The sequence below is a fragment of the Mixophyes fleayi genome, chromosome 6 (genome assembly GCF_038048845.1).
Source record: "Mixophyes fleayi isolate aMixFle1 chromosome 6, aMixFle1.hap1, whole genome shotgun sequence".
In the NCBI taxonomy this organism is placed as follows: domain Eukaryota; kingdom Metazoa; phylum Chordata; class Amphibia; order Anura; family Limnodynastidae; genus Mixophyes; species Mixophyes fleayi.
The window spans coordinates 50,165,671-50,191,485 of record NC_134407.1 but is presented as its reverse complement, the minus strand read 5'-3'; the positions used below and the strand labels follow the sequence as shown (position 1 = coordinate 50,191,485).

The 25,815-nt window shown below is 38.3% G+C and overlaps 1 long non-coding RNA gene across 1 annotated transcript; it reads left to right on the top strand.

Moving 5' to 3' along the window:
* Positions 1-7,180: 7,180 nt before the first annotated feature.
* Positions 7,181-25,341, top strand: LOC142160255 (uncharacterized). Its single transcript, XR_012693114.1, has 2 exons — positions 7,181-7,252; positions 24,415-25,341. It is a non-coding gene; the product is annotated as an uncharacterized LOC142160255 (long non-coding RNA).
* The last annotated feature ends 474 nt before the right edge of the window (positions 25,342-25,815 follow it).

Here is a 25,815-nt window from a genome sequence, read left to right as displayed (position 1 = left end):
ACACAGGTTGTATGGTTTTTCGGAGAGGCACAGGTTTGATGCAGGTGTAAAATTATGCAAGGTGACATATGCAATACACATCTTTATACATTGCTTCCTACTGAGCCATAAAGTTCTATACACATAGAGGTTTTAATGGCCATAATATGTACAATAATTAGACATAAATGTAAGACTATTGTGCCATTGTATTTTAAAAATAATTACATATAATAATACAAAATCAAATACATGGACACATGTCACATCAGGAAATAAATAATACTTTAATAGCAATATGTATTTTCATATGTGGTAAGAATACATGTTGTATACACTTGCATACAGAAACAAAGAAATGTCATGTGGAGCATGCAAAACAGATTTATTACTGGTTCTCCATTAAATGCACATTATTCCCACTTGACTGAAATGCTGACACTGCACCACGTGGGAGAGGTAGAAACAACATCATACATTTAAATATACACATGTCCAAAAAGGAGTCATTGTTTGAGGAACTATTGGCAGTCGATCAAGGAATTGGTCGTGACTCCCTACACACTGCAGGAGGATCGGAAGGTGGTTGGAACGAGATTTATAGTTCTGCTGAACAATCAAATGAAACGACGATCGGTACTTTGGAATGACTGTCATTCATCATTCAAGTATACACACTTATTCGATATTGGCCAAACGGTTATTTGTAATAATAGTGCTGACACAGGCGACCGTCCCGGAGAGATCGCGGGACGGCGCCTGACAGGGGGGACATTTCAGGTCAGGCCATTTATATACATTTCAGCCACTACCACTCCACATGTAACATCCTGGCATTGGAAGCCAAGCTGCTACTCAGCCAGCCTACAGGGCTTCTACACCACTGGGTAGCACATGTATGCTACAGTACACAGGGAGTCGGTCACCATTGGAAAACAGTGAACATTACATTATGAACAGCTGTGACCCCTGTGTATTTTGTTTTTTATAGTTCCTTTTTTTATTTTATTTTTTACATTTTATATGCACTATATGAATTTATATGATATTTATACAAACATTTTTATGCATTTATATGAAATGTTAACTTTCTTTTTTAATAAAAAAAAAATTGTTTAAAAACACCCTGTTTCTTTTACCAACCTTCATATATTGCCCACGCAGAACTTGTACAATAGCCTCACAGGTCTCAGGTATGACCACACATAGAGCTTGGGGTGAAATTAATGTGTTGTATTTGTCAGCCAGTGTCCTTTCTGTTGCCAAAAATCTTGGGGTAGCAACCAGTCTCTGCTTTGCAGATATGGGTCTCCTTCTGGATAAGAGGGGTGTCAGATGGAGCAGCTCCTGAAATGCGGGTTCATTCATCCTCAGGAAATTCTTGAAGTCATCAGGGTTGTTGGAGCATATCTCCTACAGCAGGGGCATATGAAAAAAGTGTCTCTCCTCTGAAACCACTCTTTGGTCCAACAAGACCAATTCTTTCTCCTTCTTTCCCTCCAGGTCTGTGCTTGCAGTGTTCTTACCATAGCGACAAGCAAAAGACCACAAGCTTGCTGTTATGGGGAGTATGGTGGCTTAGTGGTTAGCACTTCTGCCTCACAGCACTGAGGTCAAGGGTTTGATTGCCGGCAATGGTCTTATCTGTGTGGAGTTTCTATGTTCTCCCCGTATTTGTGTGTGTTTCCTCCCACACTCCAAAAACATATTGCTAGATTAATTAGTTGCTATCAAATTGACCCTAGTCTGTGTGCGTGTTAAGGAATTTAGACTGTAAGCTCTAATGGGGTAGGGACTGATGTGAGCAAGTTCTCTGTATAGCGCTGCAGATTTAGTTGCGCTATATAAATAGATAATGATGATGTTATGATGGCCATTATAGTAAAATAAACAAAATATGCAGTTGCGAACGAACGTACACTATACACAAAGATGTGGTATAGAATGAATAGCGATGAAGTCTTTCCTTTTCCGGAATCTGAGTTTGTGGGAGTTTTTGCGAGTGATGTTCAACTCTTTATTTAAATTTATTTATCACTGTAGGGAGGACATATATCGTTTCAGTGTGTACGGCGTCACAATCTTTTGAGACGACGTTATGACTGACAAAAATCGCTGCCTGGACAGTGTGTCATGCAAAAATCATTTAAAACGTGTATAGTTTATACGCATAAATCCACCGACCAATCGGAACTTCAGTCGTAGGTACAATCATTGTAGATAACACATTGGTCAGAAAATTCTGTAGTGTGTACCCAGCTTAAGTTGCACACAAATGTGTCTCCTCCAGTACTGTTTTCTCTCTGTCCCTCCCACATATGTCCCCTCTAGCATTGTATTCTCTGTGTCCCTCACACACAATTCCCCTTCAGTACTGTATTCTCTGTGCCTTACATAGGTTTCTCTCATGGATAGTATTATCTCTAAACTTCCCATTCACTGTGTTCTTTAGACGTGTGTAACTTCCAGTGCTGTATTCACTGTGTCCTTTAGACGTGTATAACTTTCAGTACTGTACTCGCTGTGTTGCTCAGACGTATGTATCTTCCAACACTGTATTCACTGTGTCCCTCAGACGTGTGTAACTTCCAGTATGGTATTCACTGTGTCCCTCAAACGTGTGTAACTTCCAGTATGGTATTCACTGTGTCCCTCAGACGTGTGTAACTTCCAGTATGGTATTCACTGTGTCCCTCAGACGTGTGTAACTTCCAGTACTGTACTCACTGTATCCCTCAGACGTGTGTAACTTCCAGTACTGTACTCACTGTGTCCCTCAGACGTGTGTAACTTCCAGTACTGTATTTACTGTATCCCTCAGACGTGTGTAACTTCCAGTACTGTACTCACTGTATCCCTCAGACGTGTGTAACTTCCAGTACTGTATTTACTGTGCCCCTCAGACGTGTGTAACTTCCAGTACTGTACTCACTGTATCCCTCAGACGTGTGTAACTTCCAGTACTGTATTTACTGTGCCCCTCAGACGTGTGTAACTTCCAGTACTGTACTCACTGTATCCCTCAGACGTGTGTAACTTCCAGTACTGTATTTACTGTATCCCTCAGACGTGTGTAACTTACAGTACTGTACTCACTGTATCCCTCAGACGTGTGTAACTTCCAGTACTGTATTTACTGTGCCCCTCAGACGTGTGTAACTTCCAGTACTGTATTTACTGTGCCCCTCAAACATGTGTACTCTACAGTAGTGTGTTCTCTCTGTCCCTCACATGTGTTGCCTCCAGGGCTGTATTATGTCTCTCTCCCCATGTATGTTCTCTCCTGTACTATATAGTCTTTGTCTCTTCCACAAATGTACCTTTAAAAAATGTCTTTGTTTCACAGCTTTTTGTGTTCTTGTTTCTTGGACTCCTGAGTTTTGGATTTTCCAGCAATGTTTCTCTATCAGTTATTTGATCATGCACCACCCGTACCCCGGTGAAGATACATGTAATTGAGCATGCTTTGTCTTTTGATTTTTCTAAGCATGCATATAGAGTAACAATATATTTTATCTGAAAAGTGTTAATGATGTACCCTCTAGATGTATGAACCGAATGGTTAGTGACAGACGGGAATCATCATGTTGCTTTAGGTTATTTATAGGCAGTAAGTAAAAAATCTCGAAGTAACAGTTGGGCAGATTTCTCTAACGCAAGATAAAAGGTTCACTGGATGTGCACAGCAGAATATTTAAATTTAATTTCTGTTTGACTGATAGAAACATTAGATTCATCTCCATCACAAACAAAGGGTAACTTAGAACAGTTAACAACAAAATCATATGCCTTACCATTGTTACTTGCTCTAAATGTACTCTGTATAATCTGAAACAGGTTAAATACACTGCATGAAAAAACATTGCCAGCTAACACTAAATCAGAAAACAATTTAAAAGGAGATATAACCTTGGAAAATAGTTTATGGCAAAGCTTATAGTTTTACTCCATTGGAAGGGTGCCAACACCAGACTACTAGCATGCAATAGCTTAGTATTTCTAAAATTGGGGCGCTATGGCCATTTAAATCAATTGTAGAAAAGAATACATATGATATTTATTAAGTTCTATATTTCCAAAAAGGAACACATTAATAAACATGCCAATGTCTACAACCTTTCCTTACCTATATTAATGTGTTGAGCCGCATATGAAATTAGGTGCAGTCTGCAACTACACTACATTTTCCAACTAATAGATTAAATATTTTCTTCTATGTTACCCACAGCCGTTTAACACAATCCAAAGTAAAACTGAAGTTCACTCCTGCGCACCTCAGTGGCCTTACCAAACATAGTAAAGAGTACCCTAACCTAGATTATAATGGTGATTTACAAACATGAAAAATGGTAGCAGCACAGCCCATCTGTGGTACACTGTATACAGCCATAGAAAACTATGTACATTTCAGATGCACTTTGCAGTTTTTTCTAATATTGAACCATTTTTTCCAGAACATTTTTGAAATTAAAAAAATATTTGGTATCCATGTATATATTTCTCTGGTTTGCAGTGGAATGAAACACAAATAGCTGAAACATTTACTATATAGTAGCTTAGAAGTAATTAGAAATAATTATGAGCAGGTCATTCTCCTTCACTTTGGAATATAACTCATTAAACAAGCTTCAATAGAGAAAATGAAATCATTCTCCTGTTTTGTGTCACTTTGTGTACTGTAATTAACATGGAGAATAGTTACCAAACCAGAGAATTGTCTGAGGAGGTCAGACGGAAGAGTGTAGCCAAGTATGGACAATCTAAAGGATACAAATCTCCAGAGACCGCCGTACATAATGTTGTAAAGAAGTTTAAGGCCCATGGACACTGTATAAGGGGGTTATATGGTAGGAAGCCCAGGAGCTCCCCACTGCTGAGAGAGAGACATAAGAAGGACCGACTAGAGTTTGCCAAAATACTGAACAAGCCAAATTCCTTCCAGGAAAGTGTCCTGTGGACAGATGACACCAAACTAGAGATTTTTTTATAAAGCATATTATCACTATGTTTACAAAAGCAAAATTAAGCTTTCAAAGACCAAAACAATACTCATACAGGAGAAGATTGTTCAGTGATGTATTAGGGTTGGTGTGCTACGTGACTTCATGAAATTTGGCAATAACCAGGCCATTTTGGCTGAACCCAGTATTAGAAAGCTGGGTATTTGTCAAAGGCATGGATCTTCAGCAGGACAACGACCCCCAAGCCTACTTCTAAAACACACAGGAATGGTTCAACACAAGATGCTGGACTGTTCTGAAGTGGCCAGCAATGACTGCAGACAGGGCCGTCTTAACAGCATTATGAGCCCCCAGGCAAAGCAGTGCACTGGTGCTCTACCTTCACAACCACTCACAGCAATAAAAATTTATATTATCGATAAAATTAAGCTTATATTTATTGGTACCTCCAACAAAATCAGTGTTTAACTATTAAACAACATGCTGTATAGCAGAGATTAATCCACACAAACGTTTGGACAATATAACATGAGTTTTGAATTTGGAAAATCAGAAATTCCACCTAAATATTTTTATAAAGAGTATTTGAAGGTTCTGAATAAAATCTCACAGAATAATATACTGAATAGTTGGCAAGTCTATGGGGCCCCTGTACTTGTGGGGCCCCTGGCCAGCTGCCCAGCGTGCCCATGCATTAAGACAGCTCTGACTGCAGATCTACATCCCATAAAGCACTTGGATAGATATGAACAGAGCAGTAGGCATCCTCTATGGATTTCCTGAGCTCCAGACTGACCGGCTCTCCCAGTAGAGTCTGGCTGGTGCTCTGGATACATTGCCTCACTACCAGCAATGACAAGAGTTGACACTTGGAGCACGTGTACTGCAGATTATGCTTACAGGCTAAGCTTGTGGGATTGGAATCCCCCAGGGTGGCTACATCTCCTTCAGTGATATAATACCCATAATATAGATAGATTCACAGTAGGAATAACCAGTGGTAGAAGTGAGGGTGTATATGGTGGTATAGCATGCTGCCTCTTATACTGCTTTAACTTTAAAACTATTAAATTCCATCCACTTCCATTTCCATTACATTTTTAATACTCCACTTCTAAATTTCCACTTTGACCACTGGACATAACAATATATATACATACAGGAAAAGCATCAAGTGGCTATCTGAAGGAGATAGGGTCCAACGGGATTTTTCTTTGAACATGCTTGGTATTCACCTCTCCTTATACATGGCTAATGCTGGGGGAGGGGGGTAAATGGGTAAAATATACACTCCATTTCATTAGGAAAACAAGTTACAGCAATGGCAGGGTATGTTTAACTCCTCATTTCACCACACAGATGCTGGATCACTGAACCAGCAATTAAGAATAAAACCTGAGGTTTACTGTCCATTTGGGCATGGTTACTGATAGGGCTCGATCACTATAGGTAATTAATGCTTAGTGCTAGAATTCAATTGATGTACAACATGCATCTCTGAGTTGGTGATAACAGAGGCGAGAAAAGAAACATAGTAGTCATTAAATATATGTTTAAATCAGATATGTTACATCTGTCTATAAGACCTTGGCAATCTCAGGTCCTCAGTTTTACCATTCTTTTCACTGTTATATTATTGTTAAGTTGCGTTTTTTCTTTCTTCTTCATCAATGGTTTGTATTGAAAAGTTTTAAAAGATATATGGGGGTACAGAAACCAAAAAAAGAGAAGAGTCAAAACAGGGGGGTGGGCACATATGGTGGAACCTCCACACATGGAGGGGGTAGTTACTCAGGTGGGAAAATACAATCACAACAGTATACATTAATACTTGGTGACATTGACGGACATAACATAAGAGGTTAAGTTGCCTTCTTATCCTATTTGCTTATGTTCACTATTGTTAATAAAACTGTGACCTAAAAATAAATGACTAAATAATAATAATGTAAAGGTGTAGAAGATGATGCTTAAGCATACCAAACAACTTTTCTGAATTAAAAGTACAGGCCATGCTAAGATTCACTAATCTCCTGACCTGCTTGGCCATGCCACCATTTTGCTGTGGCCACCCCACCCCACCACCCCAATCTGTTTGTAAAGTCCCTCTGCCCACAGGACATCTGGACTGTACCGTGAAAAGTGGGACAATTAAAAGGTATGTCATTAAGACATACCTTCAAGTCATTTGTCATCTGTAGTCACTGTTGTTACTTCCATAGCATTATCTTTCTTTATTCCAGGGTAAAACATGATTTCCAGGACATTTACTCTGTGAAAGTCATGAGACACAGGAAATTTTCCAGACTAAGGTAAAAACAAGTAACTATGTGTAACATATAAATTGAAAACAACATTTTCAATCCATGTCTGTATGACAGGTGAAGGAGTACTCCTCTGCTCTAGAAGCTATTCTATCTCCTTCACTCGCTCTGCTGTCTACTTCTGTTTATTATACTGACATATCCATTTCAGTATCTAAAGCTCCACAAGTCATCTGGGACTGCAGACAAAATATGTTTCACAAATGTTCCTGTACATGTGCTTTCAAAACAGATTGCCCTAGTTTTCTCCTGTGGCTTTTCCTAATCAAACATAAAAAAATAAATCTTGATACTTGTGGTGTTCTACTGCTATAGACAGTACGTATTGCGCTTAGCACAAGCCACTTTACAGTATGGGAATACATACAGCCCTTCCAGATTAATTGACTTTAAAGGGTAAATTCATCATTGTCTCTTTTGGTGTTCCATTAAGAGTTTTTGGATCATATGAAATGCTGCCAATTTCCTGTCCTGGAAGATTTATTGCATTCCCACTGTTTGTCAGTTGAGAAAAATCAATGAGGTACTATTTATCAACATGCAATAAACACTATTTTTTTGCTTACTTCTGTCCTTGCTTATTAAAAATCAAAAGACATGATTTTTCTAAATTTAGCCGTAGCTTTATCAAAAAAGAAGATATGAGTATAGTCTAAGAAAGAAATACAAATACAATTGTTTTTCAAGGTTTTTCTTGCTAAATATTATAGTGATTATCCTTTCTGAGACATAATTCTCATTTTTTACAGAAACCTAATTCTTATCTTTTTTTGTTGACAACCAGCTAAGACTTGTTTAACATACACTATATGGACAAAAGTATTTGGCCACACCTGTTAATTATTGAATTGAGGTGTTTCAATCAGGCCCGTTGCCAGAGGTTTATAAAATAAAGCACCATGCAGTGCAATGCAAACATTTGTGATACAAAAAGTGTAATTCTGAAGAGCTCAGTGACTTCAAGCGTGGTACTGTGATAGGATGTCACCTTTGCAAACAGACGGTTCGTGAAATTTCATCCCTTCTGGATATTCAGTCAACTGTAAGTGATATTATTAGAAAGTGGAAGCGTTTAGGAACAACAGCAACTCAGCCACAAAGTGGAAGACCACGTAAAATTACAGAGCGGCGGGAGATTAATCGAATGGGTCTCCACAAGCCTCACATCACCAAGACCAATGCCAAGCAGCGGATGGAGTGGTGCAAAGCACACCGACACTGGACTGTGGAGCAGTGGAAAAGTGCTCCGTGAGTGATTAATCACGCTTCTCTGTTTGGCAGTCAGATGGGCGAGTATGGGTTTGGCAGATTCCAGAAGAACAAGGGGGGAAGTTCGAGGCAGTTTTTCAGAGGTTTTGAACTGTAGTAAATATGGAAGTTTTAAAACAGACAACAAAATCGCTTATGTCCCCCCAAAGTGTAGTAGAGGTGACTTGATGATTGCCTAGGTAGAACTTTTTTTAAAAGAGTTAAAACCAAAGCAGACCTTGAAACAACCAGTTCTATATCGATGATTGAGCCAGGAATAGGTTGGTGAAGGTTTAATGGAGAAATGTATAATACAATGGGCCTCATTATCAAGAAATGCAAAACAAATGAGCTGATCTGAAGATACTTGTGGTGATGAAAATGGGTCTACGTACGTCTATATATATATATATATATATATATATATATATATATATGCAGTGCTTTTTTTTGTCATAGAACTCACAGAAGAGTTCCGGCACCTTTTTTCGATGGATTTTCCAAGTTTTAAAAGTAACTTTTTAACATTTGATGTTTAGTTCACATGGACTTGAATCGCCCTGTCAAGCGTAGCAGGTCAGCGACAAAATCATTAAAACGGTGCAAGCGGGCTGCTTGTGTGTCGAGTCCGATGCATGCGAACATAGTCCGCGCTGGTTGTGGTATCACTGCCTGGCTTGTGACACTGCTCAGCTTGTGATTGGTCGTGTGGTCGCACACTGAGTGCTTACTGTGGGCGGCGACCGTTATGTTTCAGTACACAACTGACGCGTGTGGGTGTGTGTACAGTGATTGACTACGTGATGTGAGTTACAGCACCTTTTTTCTTGCAAATATATATATATATATATATATATATATATATATGGCACAAAAGAACTCACAGAAAAAGAAAACAACTGTTCAATTAATGTCAACTGTTAATAATATAGTAAAAACATTAAAAATAAAAAAAGGGTTTTTTTTCCATTTTTCCCCCACCATAAAATACATTAGGATGTTATGAATGTCTACTGTACATAAGAATGCATGCATACACAGCCATCATCACTAGTAATTGCACACTTCATTATGTAACATAAGGAGCTGATTGCTATAACAGAAAGACAATAGAATGCAATCTACTCATTTATCCCATTCTTGAATAAAAAGATCTGTCACTCAAGTTGTGATAGATGTAATTTTAGTTTAGTAGCATTCTGGTATAACTAAGTATTACTATAAGGGACCATTTGCTACTATGTTATCACAAGTCATTCTATTCATCTCTTGTAGTGCAGTGCTGAGTGGCTTTGCAATCTGCTGTTAATATTTGTTTCGGTGTAACAGCATTTTTAGACAATGCATCTTATTACTATTGTAATCACATAATTGTAACTAAAATGTGCTAGTATTGTTTATGTATTGATTTGTTTATGGTTTTATACATGTGTCTATATTCAAGAGTGACCCATCTAGCAGACATTTATGATGATGTGCCATTGCAGTAGAGTTTAATCTGTTGATCTGAAGGGACGTATACAATAATAAGGTGACGTACTGTATGTTTATACATGTATATGTGGTTCTGGATCAGCGCTGGGTGTGGTCACCTGGAGTCCTACCGCTTTGGCGTGGCTGAGACCATGACTCTCTACTATTCCTCCTTATGCTGACCTGACCCTGGTTTTCTTTGCCCTTCTATTATTCTTTCTTCAGTCTTTTGGGATTTTGCCCAAGAAATGACTATCTGATAGAATCTGCTATCTAGCTCCAGCACTTTACTGACACTAGGCTTAGCTGATTTATAAGATTTCCTACTAATTACTAATTTTATCCATTCCAGACTTGAGAAGTGACAATTTATCTATTTGCAGGGGCGGGCTGGCCCGGGGGGCATCGGTCCCCCGGGCCGCTCAGTCGGACCCCTGTTTGGGCGGGGCCCCCCCCCCCCCCCGGAGGATGTAAAACTCCATTAATATTATCGGCAGCCGCATCGCTAAACGCGCCATGCGGCTGCGTCAGCGCACAGGCGGCCGCATCACATGACACGCGATGCGGCAGCGTCATCAATGGCGCGGCGCATCGCGTGTCATGTGATGCGGCCACCTGTGCGCCCCCCGGGCTGAGACTCGCCAGCCCGCGCCTGTCTATTTGTTCCCTAATTGGCTAACAATACTTTACTTTCTGACAAATTACAACTTATGTACTAGTTTATTTATTGCTTCCAATTAAACCCCCCCAGAAGAGCAACAGATGGACCATGAAGATAAGTAGGTGGGAGAAGTATTTTGAACAAGGGTCTGTGGTATCATGCTGGGGTTATGGATACTGCAAGAGAGTGCAACAAGACTTGGGAGCGTCTTAGAATGTCAGCAGGAAGATTCCCTGCTTGATAAATTTACAACATTGTTTTACATTGATTATGTAATTATGTTATGTACATGTGTGGACACATAGAGAGATCACCTAGATTGCTTTGAGTACCAACGGAAAGCACAGGATTTTGTCGGGGATTTTTTACCAAAATATTCATATTTCATGTATTTAAATATGCTATAAATTCTAATACACTGCTAGCAAAAAAAATACCCATTCATTGAAATGAGGTGAAAAAGGTTCTGTGAGTATAGTTATAAGGCTATCTTATGGCAAGACATGGTAAGAATGCCCACATCAGAAACTTGTGTGCACAGCAATAACTGGTGCCAAGTTTAATATGCAGAGCCAAACCTGGTCCCAAGACTAATGCTCAGAGTCGTATCTGGTACCAAGATTCAGGTATGCAGTTAGAAGGGTTTTCCAGTTGCCCAGACAACTTCATCCCATTGCTCCAGTCATGTGATCCACTGGTTTGTATGACCCTCCCAGTTTTTATGTACAGTAAATGAACTATAACACAATATCTAGAGTTTTTAATCATTTCCACATCTGCCTATGTTTTAATAAACTTACGCCTCAACAAACTGGCCGCTGTCATCGATCTCACTTTATCTACTGTATATTATCTTTGCTTATGTTTTTCATATAATTCTCAAGTGTTTTTCTGATATGTAAAAAAAGTAAATTTACCCAGTAAATGACCTGTGCTCTTCTGCCGTTTCTTGATGTAAAACATTGGATATGTAACTATAAATCTAATTTTTAATATTTTTTATTGTGTGCAAGAGAAAATTAATATTAATTTTGTAAAGTATTATTAATTTCGTAAGATGGTCAGATTATGTAAGGGGGTTAATATTAGTGTGTGTGTGTGGGGGGGGGGGGTTACATTAATGTACAGTTTACTTTATGCCTCATTTTATTTTTATTTAAAATGTTATTACATTTATGTACATTTTACTTCTAATTTTAGTTTTCAAATCTGACTCTTGTACTACTGCTCAATTTCTGTTTTATATGTGGATTAACCAAGCTTGTGTTATTTCTTTTATCAGTAAAAAAGCAGACAATAACTCTAGATATCGACCGATGTGTAGTGTGGAGTACACAGATTCAATTAGATGTTATGTTCACTTTTTGTTGTTACTATTTACCCTTATTTGTCAGTACATTTAGAAATGTTTCAATGTACCACATTGCACTATAATTAAGTGTGAAGGGTTATGATAATCTAATGCAAACAATGTACACTATGTGGCATAGATAATTAAAACGTGCTGCTTATTCTACTCGTGTGGGCATTTCTGATAGGCAGCAATGGTATTCATGATAGAGCAAAAAGACAGGGTGTTGAACTCATGCATGACGGGTTGCTGTAGTGTTCAATAGCTGTGTTACCATGGCTGTGGAAGGACTTTACCTAGAGCTGATCTTGCTCCTTTGAGAGGACCTTCTTTTCCTGAGCTGTCTTTGAATCTCTGACTTGCATTCTATTCCTTTATTGCATTTAGAAAAATGAGCATGTCTCACACCTTACACTTCACAAAAATATACGGCAGCACAGTGGCCTAGTGGTTAGCACTTGTGCTTTGCAGCACTGGGGTCATGAGTTCGATTCCCAACCATGGCCTTATCTGTGTGGAGTTTGTATGTTCTCCCTGTGTTTGCGTGGGTTTCCTCCGGGTGCTCCAGTGTCCTCCCACACTCCAAAAACATACTGGTAGGTTAATTGGTTGCTATCATAAATTGACCCTAGTCTTTACCTCTCTGTCTGTATGTGTGTGAGTGTGTGTCTATATTAGGGAATTTAGACTGTAAGCTCCAATGGGGCAGGGACTGATGTGAATGAGTTCTCTGTACAGCGCTGCAGAATTAGTGGCACTATATAAATAAATGATGATGATATTATTTGTTATACACACATACACATGCCCATTATAGAATGCATGGTATATTTTAAATGTAAAGATGGATGGGCTAAAGTTAATTAAATTAGCACATTTTTACAGTAACTGCATCCAACTCTGTTAAAGTGATCCATTGTATTGCTTACTATTGCTTTTCATAGAGACAACTAGAGCTGACCTTATTGATTGCTTTCTTAACACGTAAAGAGGGGATCGTCAACTGGGACTCTGGATGCTGACATGCTGATGGTTTATATGTATATTTATAGGCTATTTAAATGTCCATATTTCATTACCAAGGCCCATGCTGGGCTTGGTAAAGTACAGCTATAAACAACAAGGATCTGTGAAAATGCATTTGAAGGGGTATGTTGACCAGCACAATGGTATCTTCTTTTCCTATTTATGACTGTTTTGAAAGAGACACAGTTTTGCTGGAACATAGGTGTCAATTAAGCAGTATTTACACCTTAAACTGAAGCCAACCTATACCATGTAAGGATTTCATGCATATATACTTGCAATATTTAGAACATTATATTTGCACATAGATAAATCGTGATAATGAGATATAAATAGAATTTCTTGCTACTCACTAACTCAGAGATATAGATATAGATAGATATATACACATATACATATATATAAACACACATATATCTATAATATAAATGTCTAGTGGCGTGTGTTAGTCTGTCTGTCTGTGTGTGTGTGTGTGTGTGTGTGGAAAAAATAAAACCAAGCTGCAGCGCCACCTGCTGGGCGGAGTTATACACTGACCTACTAAATTCTTAGTGTGTGTGGAAAAAAAAATTCAGAAAGGGCTGAAATTTGGTATACTAAGATGTTTTTAATTTGTTAATTTAATTTGTTAATTGTTAAAAGTGTTTATAAAGATTTAAAAAAAATATATATATATTTCTTGAAGGAGAAGTGACAGTTGGGAGTGGTTGGTGGTTGCCGGGGGTGACAGTGGGGAGTGGTTGGTGGTTGAGGCCTGGGCTATGGCCCAAATGCATGACAAGAACCTTTTTAACACCTTAAGTAGCTTGATTTGACTAGAATGCATGAGTATCATGCACAGGTTAATATATATATATATATATATATATATATATATATATATATATATATATATATATATATATCCATACACACATATATAGATATATAGATAAATAGATAGATAGATAGATACAATTATATATATATATATATATATATATATATATATATATATATATACAGAAATAGATCCTCTGCACTCACCATGTACAGACTGGGGTGCAAGAGGGGGTTGTCCACATTGTATAGACAAGAAAACAGGGATACTCTGCACTCTCCAAACACATAATTAATGCTGTACCAAGTACTGTTCTATATTAAAAACAGGGAATGTTAGTTCCACATATTGCAATATATGTTAAGCTGACCAACTCACGCCAAAGTCTTCCCATTCTGGTCAGTCCTAACATGATCAAATGCTATGCTATCTTATCTGGGCTTAAGGCTTACCTGCACACAGCTTTTAAAGGCAAGTCTTTCCCAAGCACTAGGAGCCATGGAAGACCTGGGACTCACCTGACACAAGTTGGAATTAATTAACGTAAAGAATGGGGTGCAAGAGTCATGGGACTTACATTGTATAAACAAAAACAGACATAGATATAGATAGATATATACATATATATAAATACATATATATATATATATATATATATATATATATATATATATCCATACACACGGATAGATAGAAAGATAGATAGATACATAGATAGATAGAATTATATATATATATATACACATATATACACATATATATATATATATATATATATACAAATATAGATATATATATAGACGACACACACACACATAATTATATACATATATATATGTGTTTATATATATATATATATATTTATATATATATATATACACATGTGTATGTCTATATATACACATATGTGTATATGTGTGTGTATATATGTGTATGGGTATATCCTCTGGCCCGCAGATCGGTAAGTTAACCCATACCGCTCCGGGTCAAAATCCATGGAGCAGCGGACTCTCTATTTTTTAATAGATTGAGGTGATATATGATTTTTTTTTTATCCCTACAATAAGAATTTATGAAATTACAAAGTTGGTGGGCCTATGTACTTAAGGGCCTATGTAATTTCCCATCTCTTTGGTTTGTGCAGTCTTGTACAGAGTTACTCTCTACAGGATTTGATTGGTAATTTATCGTAAATTAAGTGAGTTCAGAGGGTCTCTTACTACATTATACTGCTGATATGGAGACTGGTGTGATAATGAGTTCCCAGGAAAAGAGGGAAAGTTGTGCCTGGGTGCAACTTTGACCTCTCTTGCACAGCTTTCAGTCTGATTATTTTGCAGTACTTGCTTGGTGTCCACCCTCAAAGACCCCTAGCTTATTTTCCAGAACTAGGGTACTTTTGATTGCCAGATATTTAGACTTAGAATTAGTGTAGGAATGGGAGATCTGTGAAATTACACTGCTCACAACAAGCTCCTAGCCACACACCAGCTCTTTATTAAACCTTACTAACTTTGTAGCTTGTTGTCATTTGTCAAGACAGATGGAGCAGATCATTTTAGAACAGTGTTTATCAATGATTTTCTGATCAAATACCCCACAGTGAAAGTACATTTTTATAAAGTACCCCCAATGACTCTGTTTTTGTCTACTGCAATTTACTATTTATTTTTATTCATTATATTCTATACTTTATAGATATAGTAAACTAAAATTGATCAAGCTGAAGTACCCCCTTGGTCCCATGTACCACACATTAAGAAATCTTATTATGTTATGACTTAGACTATATTTGCCTAATCATACCTTAAACGCTTGTCTCAAGTGTAAAGTGAGTAAGTATTGCTTCAGTATTGATTTTAATGGCACACTCCTAAATTTTAGCACCCTAAAGAGATGTCATCTCAGATTAAATGGTTTGGGCAAAAGTATAAATTGGCAATTGTGGCGTCTGTTTCCTGATTTTTCTGTTGGGAGTTTTGGCAGATTTGCAATATGCGCAAGAAAGAGGGGCCCTTATATTTCCATCTTGTCTGATATATATTATGTATGTAAGATTGTACTTAGAAAATAAAGGGTGTTTTCTATAGGTAATATACTGTATTAATTTAGTTAGCATTGAGAACCTGTTACTAGATTTCCTGTAGGTCCTTTATAAAGCAATATAACACTGAGGTGTTCTGCAGTGTTATAACCTTCCAATAAACAGGACATTTTATATCAATCATCTAAACTACAGTCATCTTTAAAAGATATGCCTCCCCTTGATGTATCCAGGGCCCATATCTCAGCATTTAATGTGTGACATTCGTTTGTTTAAATCAGCTGTCAGTTGTATTGATAAGAAGTCCCATGCATGTTCTCAGCCAGTAATCTCATAATTGATATTGATGATGTTTTCCGTGATTAGGCCTCTGTTTCTCCTGCGATGCTGCAGTTCAAAGACTCATTCTTTTCTCTATTGTCACCTCACAATCTTGACTGCAGACCACTTCATCCTAATACAGCAGCTCTTAAGAGCTCTAAGCCCTATCTTGAAAGGCAGTCTGCAAAGTGATTTTTGTAACACAATTTCTATCGTTCCTTGTAGGCAAATAACTTTGTTTTAGGATTGGTAAGTTTGGTGCAAAAATCTTTTTCTAGCTTTGAGAAGCTGAATCAATCTATAGTATAATAACGTGAATGAGAAACATTATCTTACAAAAACATAAACTTTACATTTATTTTTGTACAAAGTATATACATCCTAAAACTTAGTTACCAATTAAGCTATACCTAGTGTGCTGGGATATGTCTATGTGTCCCAGTGCTAGACACAAAAAGTGTCACAAAAAATTAGAACCTACTTAGAAATTAGTAACTTGTTTAGTGGTGGTAGTGATAGCCCTACGCCATTCTAGACCATTCCTTGGCCACTCTCTCGCTCTACCTGCTACGACCACTCATGCCCCATTTATGATTATCTCTGCTTTCCTCCTCCCTCTAGATCAGCGATGGACAACCCAATATACTTCAAGGGCTATATGTGTGGCACTACAGTCAAATGGGCTGCACATTACCCTTAATTTCAAAATACCTTCAGCACCCCGACATCACTGATCCCAAAATGCACTCACATGCTCCAAAATCCCCACACTTAGATCTGCTACTTGCTACAAAGTATTACCACATACTCTCAGATCCCAACTTGTCACCAACCCCACATGTATTCTGAAGCTCGCCTGCATACTACTGAGACCTCCCCACAGACCTCCTCACATCTCCCCACAGACCTCTGTATATCTCCCTACAGTCCTCTTTCCACCTCCCCACACACCTCCCTACACTTGCCAGCACAGCTGGGGCCCCGCAGTGAAGGAGGGAGAGGATGTAGTCCAGAATGCACTGCACTAACTCACCCCCACCTCTGATTTGCTGTTGTGCGTGACCTCACTGCAGTGTTAAGAGGAGGTCACATGACAGGAACGCCAGCTGCTCGAATTCACTCTTAGGGGGAGTTTCAATAGCTGGCGATGTGCCACAAGGACATCACCATGATGTCTGACTGCGAACATTGGCAGCCATTATGGTAGGAATCTCTGTTAATTTTTCTGTGCACCTTTATGGAGGGAAAGGAAAAATTAGTGCAGATTCCTGTCATAACATTAGGGCAATGTGTCTCCATGGACGTTACAGAGACAAATTGAGCTGAATTGAATCCCCCCTTTATGCTCTGCGTCCAGAGAATAAGTGACATTGTGAGCAGCAGGCTGGGGGCTCAGCGAGACGCTGGCTGTCTGTTGCACGCCACTGCTCTAGACTGGAAGCTCTGTCCACACCTCCTTTGTCTAATTCAGATGTACCTATTACGTTTTTATGCTTAACTTTAATTTTTGTGAGTGTTATATTTTATGTTTAACTTACGTACTTATGAAACTTATATTTGTATCTTTGTTACATGCAACTATACTTGTATGATTTGTACTTGTAATTTGAACTTACATGTTTTGCTATTACCCTTCATTTGTCCATGTGTTTTGAATGCTGGCTGTCAATCACTGCAGAACTTGTGGCACCTTAAAAATAAATGAAGATGATGAAAAGAAAAAGAATAGAAATTAAAATATGCAATGGGGATGCAAGTACAACTCTGGCACTAAAAACTGAATTATAAAGAAAGGGTATAAACAGATGTGTCATGACATGAAATAGTTGTGAACCACTATTATAAGTAATCACTGAAAATGTAACAACAAAAACACAATTTTAATGTAATAATTACCTAGAGATACAGTAGGCAAGATTCATCTTCAGATTTAAGTCCCGTGGCATGTTGTGTCTTGTGTTAAATTGCTATTCGCATGCTAAGAAACTGACTTTACGCCAATAAACGCAATTGCATGCAATTCATGTCCAAATGCAAATGACACTTCCGGCTGCCTATGTTTTGAAGAGTAGAACAGGGGATTAAGGGTTGTTAATGTATTTACATTTTTTTCCTTGCGTTCTGATAGGACTTTATATTGCACATATGCACTGTGCATATCCTGCAGTGTGTTCTATCTGTCTGCAAATGGCAAGTAACGTGTACGCAGAGCGTACTTATACCTTCTATTCAAATGGACACATTTCTGAGACCTGCCTGTATTTGAATATGGGCAATTTAAAAAAATGCAAATTGCGTCCACACTGCTTTCCAAGACGAATCAGGCACTGTATCTCTAGAAAAGAAAAATTTAACGTTTTATAAATACAATTTACTAGCAAAAAGAAGGTAGTTTACAGAAGCCGAGAAATCAAGCCCAAGGTTTTGGATACAACTGTCCTCAACCAGTTTTATTAAGCAGGAAAAAAAAATCTTCAAAATAAACAGCTAGCTAGTTCCATAAGATTCATAGACCTGCCTTGGTCTATGCTTGCCCCTCTATCGCATTTACTTTGTCAATATGGAACTTGGCTAACTGTCGTTTTCACCTAGCCTCTTATCCCCCCCCCCACTGACACCAATCTGGACCCACCCATTGTTTCCCCCAGACCACTCAGACACAGTCTACCGAATTTTGGAAGTCATATCAGTTTGATCAATTTCTCCATATTAATTGTCCCCTGTGTCATATGAAGACATACGCACTAAATACCACCTTCCTCCCTCCATGCACTTCCAATATCTTCAATCTCAATCTCAATCCCAATCCAAGAAACTTTGAGGCCTATCTCCATTTCAACGGAACTGCATCTACTCCGCTGGCTGCAGAGGGTATATTTCAATTTTGTACTGCTCCATAATAATGACCCCACTCAACCAAATGTTCGCACCAAATGAAGAGGCCTGGGGATGCGATCTCAGGGTCTCTTTGAACAGTGAGGAATAGTCCGTCATTCGCACCTGAACGGCCAAAGTCTCCATCAATGCTGGTATCTAAGAGAATTGCTATAAGATATATACTTGAGGGTATATGGTACCAGACAGACCAGGTGTACCTTCATGAATCAGGCCTTATATTTGTGTTGATAGTATAGAAAGAAAAATGAAAGAAAAAATTTGTCCGGCGCTCAGAAACAAACAATATCTAAAAATCACTGAGGGGAATTCAATTGGCTGTGTTACTGGAAAAAGTAACGCGGCCTTCACATTATTACCGTTATTACGGTAATAATGCGCCTAATTACAGTTATTATGGTAATAATGCGCTTAATTACCGTTATTATGGTAGTTTCAACGCCGGCTTTTTGCTCGCAGCTCCCTGAGCTGCGAGCAAAAAGCCGGGTTAAAATGACCATAATAACTGTAATAACTTTAACGCTGCGCTAATTCGGGGGGAATTGAAACCCCCCCGCTGTCTCAGCATATACATAAAGGAGAATTCTGTGCACAATATAGCTACTTTGGGGTTAAGCTCCCCTGCCGGTATCATTAGCTTAGGGACTCACCTACAGGAGATGCCTTGACGCCGGCAGGTGAGCTTAACCCGAATATTGCTATACTGTGCACAAAATTCTCCTTTATGTATATGCTGACACAGTGATTTTTATATATTGTCGCCGGACAACATTTTTCTTTCATTTGCACTTGCACATTGGTCTTATTTGTCCTTGGCTGCCGTCTCAAATTATTTTATTAACTTGTACACATTACATTAATTTAAAGAAGCGCGCCTTTTTCTCTTTCACTACTTTGATAGTATAGTATACTAATAAATGGTCTTTTATGTACAGGATAGCAGCTCAGTTTAAAGTGAAAATAAGTTTGGTGCACAATACAGAGAAGAAACCAATGGTGTCACCAGGCAAAAAAAAAAGAAAATAAATAATAGGTCAAGCAATTCAAAGCGGTATTATTTGTACAGCAAACCTCTTTCATTACAAAAGTGCTAGTCAGACATTTGTTTTCCCTGAAAATGACGAATTATAAGAATTATAAATGTTGGAAAGAAAAAAGAAATTCAGTATATTGTCACAGCTCAAACTAATGTCTTGCTGGCATTACAATTCCATGTGAACTTCAAAACCTAAAGTGTCTTTAGTTAAAAATGGATGCAGAAGTATTGCCTAATTTCACAAAGTGGGGCAAAGTATGATGGTGCTTCTATACAGAACTAGTAAGGGCTTCTTGGAACTTAGCCTGCAGTTTGTGTTGGGTTGCTAAATGATGATGATGATGATGTTCTTGCATGGCAACCCATAACATCAGAACCAAAGTAAAGCTGCCAGTGCTAGCTTAAAACTGCTTTTATAAAGCCTTGTTCATCCACATGTTATACTAAAAGAAGAAAAATGCAATTATGCGATACACTTAGAAAAAAATCACCTGGGGGAGTAATTGAGACCCTTTGGATATGTTTGCTTAACCACAGCAATCCCTCTAACCAGAACAGAATCAGCTTATATCGTCACTGTAACCACAGCTACAGGTAGAGCTTCCTCACAGATAGGTATACATATATTAGACACAAGCATTAAGGGCAAAAAAGTGTGTCCTCACAGAAAGTCTCCAGATATATTAAAAATCCTTCTCGGTTCCCACTATCGCAGCTATCTTACCTCCAGAATCAGACCTGCTTGTGGCCAAAGCTGAGCATACAGCTCTACTAAAAAAATGCTTTACACTTAGAGAACTTACTAATATCAAGTCCACATACACAACACAAATACAGCAAGCTGTCTCTGGGTTGAAAATTTAAATTGCATTACTAGGGTCTGGCCGTTGCTCTGGAGTCACTTGGTGATAAACTTTCAGATTTCCAGGAGGCCGCTGTTTTCTCCATAACAGAAACATAGAATTTGACGGCAGGTTAATACTACATTTAGTCTTTGGGTTTTTGAGACCCTAGTGCATGATTTTGCATTTTTTGGCATTAAACTGTATTTGCCACACTCTTGACCATTCCTCTAGTCTACCTAGATCATCAATCATTTGTTTTTTCCCTCCTGTTGTCTACCCTGTTGCTTATCTTTGTGTCATCTGAAAAAAGGCATACTTTCCCTTCAATAACAATTGTAGTGTCACCAATAAAGATATTAAAAAGCACTGGGATACTCCACTGGTAACCTTTCCCTTCTGTGAATCCACTCCATTTACTATAACGCTCTGTTTTCTATCCTGCAACCAAGATCTTATTCATTCAACCCTATTTGTATCCAATCCCAAGATTTTAAGTCTATTTAACAGTCTGCGATGTGGGACAGTGTCAAAAACCTTACTAAAATCTTGATAAGCTACATCTACGCCCCCCCCCCCCGCCCCCGCCTTGAACTATTACTTTAGTCACCCAGTCAAAAAAGTCAGTAAAATTTGTTTGACATGATCTCCCCCGAATAACTCCATGCTGTTTGGGATCCTGTGAATTACTGGATTTTAGATATTTTACAACTTTTTCTTTTAAGAGTGTTTCATCAATTTCCCTACTTCTGATAAAGCTCACTGGTCTGTAGTTGCTTGCCTCTTCCTTGCTTCCACTTTTGTGCAGTGGTACCACATTCGCTCTTTTCAAGTCCTCTCTGGAATTTCTCCTGTAGCTAGTGACTGGTTGAATAATGGTGTTATCAGCATTCCTTTAGGTTCTTTTAGAATGCTTAGATGTATTCCATCTGGCCCCATTGATCTATCCACATTCAGTTCTGAGAGCTTGTTAGGGCCTTCTCCTCTGTAAATGTACTTGTATCTAACTTTTTATGAATATACTTGCAACTTAACTGTGGCCCCTTCCCCTCTCTTTCTGTAGTGAAGACTGAGCAAAAATAATTATTAAGATGATCTGCAATTACCTTGTCTCCCTCAACAAGACAGAGGTACTCACCTTAGCAGAGTGTGATGACTGAGTAAGGCCCTGAGTTCTTATGCAGATTGGGACATTCTTTAACTGCTTCTCCAAGGAAATCCCAGCCAGTGGATATCCATGACTCGCCAGACAGCTGGTCCAAAGATCAACCCCAGCCACAGTGGACCAAGCAAGGTAAAATGAGATCTACAGGAAACCAATCTTTAGAGTTCATCTACTTATCTGTCTACAACTCTGCAGCTCAGGACTTTCAGAGAATGAAACTTTTTTCTTGATTTCCTATCCTTTAAGAACCTTGCTAATTGATAAAGAATTTGCATGTCTATAACTATTCTACAACCAGGCTGGCAGAGCAAGCTGGGTGCCTTTTCCTGAGTGATTGATCACTGCTTCCTGCTCAGGTCCAACTGTCTGTTATAGAAACAGTAGCAGTTCTAGTAATACACTCCTACGCCTCCGTTTCCTTCTAATTTCCTTGATTCCCCTTCTCTATTTCTATGCCCCTATAATCCTTCCCAGAACAATTCTTTATTTTTTTTGTCTTTTATTCCTTTTAAGTTAAGTATTGCATCACATAACATTTTCCATTGACATGCCTGAAACATTTTTTTTACCCACATAATTTTTATCATGGTTTTATATAAACTCATAGCTATGTCCTCAAGTTTCCAGAAGTTTCTATCAGAACGCTCTCTGGGGTCCCATGCGAGTTCAACAATTTTATAAACTGTACAGTTGTAAAAGTAATGACATCACAGAGATATACAGTTACAGATGTAAGGTCTTCATTCATTGGTTGAAGGGTCTTGCACTCTTAGGTACTCGACGTGGCATTGGTGGATTCCTCTGGTTATTGTTAAACTGTGGACCCTCCTAGATGGGTGACTTGAAACTGTTTGGAATTTCACCATCTGCTGTGCCCCTGCATTCTTTGAGGTGGGGGTCAACTTTCCCATTGTGTGGCTAGGTGTTCTTATTCAGATTCCCATCCCTAGACCTGTTTAAACCACCTTTTATGATCTCTTTGTGCTAGTATTTTAGTGTATGAAAAAGATACATTATTTATAACTAGTATTCGCACAGTGCGAACGACATACAAATGATACCGGAAAATTTCTTGCGCAATTGCGAACAGAATGATACCAAACTCAATTAAATTAGTAAGTTGTAAACATTATTAAGCTTCTTCACCACTTTATATTTTATATGAAACAATAGACAAATATTACATTCATTTACATATTATTGTGATTATAATAAGGTTGTGTATTCATCGTATCGCAACTAATTGCAGTGTACAGAAATAATTATTTACACCCTTCATCCAATTATTTTACTTTAACACCTGCTATATAAAGGATTTGTACTGTATAATGATGTTAAGCGTCTGAAGGGTAAGCTAATATTTCCTCAGGAAACCCTAAGAAAGAAAATCATTTGCTTCATTTAGCCCATTATTTTAAATTTATCACGCTCCTGCCAATGCCAATACTAAAGAGCAGCACGCAAAAGTGCATTTGTACACTTCATCATCATCATCATTTATTTATATAGCGCCACTAATTCCGCAGCGCTGTACAGAGAACTCATTCACATCAGTCCCTGCCCCATTGGAGCTTACAGTCTAAATTCCCTAATATAGACACACACTCACACACAGACATAGACAGACAGAGAGGGAGACAAACAGACAGAGAGGGAGACAGACAGAGAGAGACTAGGGTCAATTTGATAGCAGCCAATTAACCCACTAGTATGTCTTTGGAGTGTGGGAGGAAACCGGAGCACCCGGAGGAAACCCACGCAAACACAGGGAGAACATACAAACTCCACACATGGTCGGGAATCGAACTCATGGCCCCAGTGCTGTGAGGCAGAAGTGCTAACCACTAGGCCACTGTGCTGTACACTTTTGTTTCTACAACTGTGATTTAAGCTGTATGTATCTTAAGATACATCGTACTTAAAATGTAACATTTATATGCAGAAAATATACACCAGTCATCATTATCAACTGCTTCCTGTGACCATGCTGTTTGAATGGCCAAGGGGGAGAGGCTGGTGATGATCATTATATGTTTCAAATGTTTAAAAATATAAAAAATACATTTTTTCTTCCAGGGTAATGGGATAAATGGGACACTGAAGGGGGCAATTGTGGTCACCCAGTGGTCCCAGTATAATGGGAAACGGGTCCCTAATATCCTTGCACTAGCACTTAATGATTAATAACGTTAATATTGAATTAAGGTTCTTTCAACCACCCTCCTTCTCCACTTTATTAAAATTAAAATATTCTTTCTTCTGTTTCAGCATAGTCCAATGGCAAAAGTTATAGTCCAGTGGACAAAAACAAAGAAAATCAAAACAAAAGAACTGAAATATATTGGCGCAATTAAGGACTGTTCAGCAGCCCTTCTCATCCTATCCACAGAAGGTCTCATGAACGTCACAAAAGTCACCCATCTGTACCGATGTCCGGGATTGATTTTTAAGGAATGTATTTTGTTTGTCTGTATTATTATCCAGTTGTCATACTGGTAATAACGCTGTATCAGTGATTTTATACCCTCCTATTTTATTTCTGTTGGTGAAAATAATATTTTCCATTGAAGTATGGTATTTCACCCTTAATATTATAAAGGAGAATTAGTCATATCTATGGGTGTGAGCTATTAGGAGATACTGCACCGTAATATTTTTTTTTCATATGTGACACATTGAATTACGCAAAGAGGATTTTCACTACGAGTAAGAGAAAGAACCTTTGTGAAGAAAATTGCACTACAAAACAGTGGGGAAATAAATGAAATATACGTATTTAATCATTGATATATGAGGACATTATGTTATAGCGCCATCTTTCCATGAACTTTTTGTGACTTTAAAAACAAAACAAAGTATGACGAATGACATGAACTGAATTGACCTGGACTGCTCAGCCAATCACAAATGGTTTCCTTTGCTCCAGCCAGTCACAAGTGGCTAGCATGGGAAAATGATTGTGCTTGGTTGAGCAGCTTTTGTCCCTACTGGTCAATTGTGGACACAGTAATTCTGTACTGACATTCAAATTAGAGCAGTCATGTCATAGTTTCTCATTTCATTTTCCACTAGATTACAATTTTCCCATTGGACTATAATGACACAGAAGAAAGATAATTTCATTTGTATCATAATGTAGAGAATGAGGGCCTACGAGAGCATAATTAATTGAAAATAAAAAAAATGCAAACCTTATGTGCCAGTGTAATATTTATTTATTATGTGGGCAGTATGGTGGCTTAGTGGTTAGCACTTATCTGTGTGGAGTTTGTTTGTTCTCCCTGTGTTTGTGTGGGTTTCCTCTCGGTGCTCTGGTTTCCTCCCACACTCCAAAAACATACTAGTAGGTTAATTGGCTGCTATCAAATTGACCCTAGTCTGTATCTGTCTGTGTGTGTGTGTGTGTGTGTGTGTGTGTGCGTGTGTGTGTGTGTGTGTGTGTGTGTATTAGGGAATTTAGACTGTAAGCTCAAATGGGGGAGGGACTGATGTGAGTTCTCTGTACAGCGCTGCGGAATTAGTGGCGCTATATAAATAAATGATGATGATGATGATGATGATAATAATGGGGAAGTGTGTTTAGAATTATTTTCCGATTATACTGGGAACACTGGGTTGGCCAAGCTGTGTACAGCTTTATTTGGCAGGAACCATAACTAATGGTGCCAG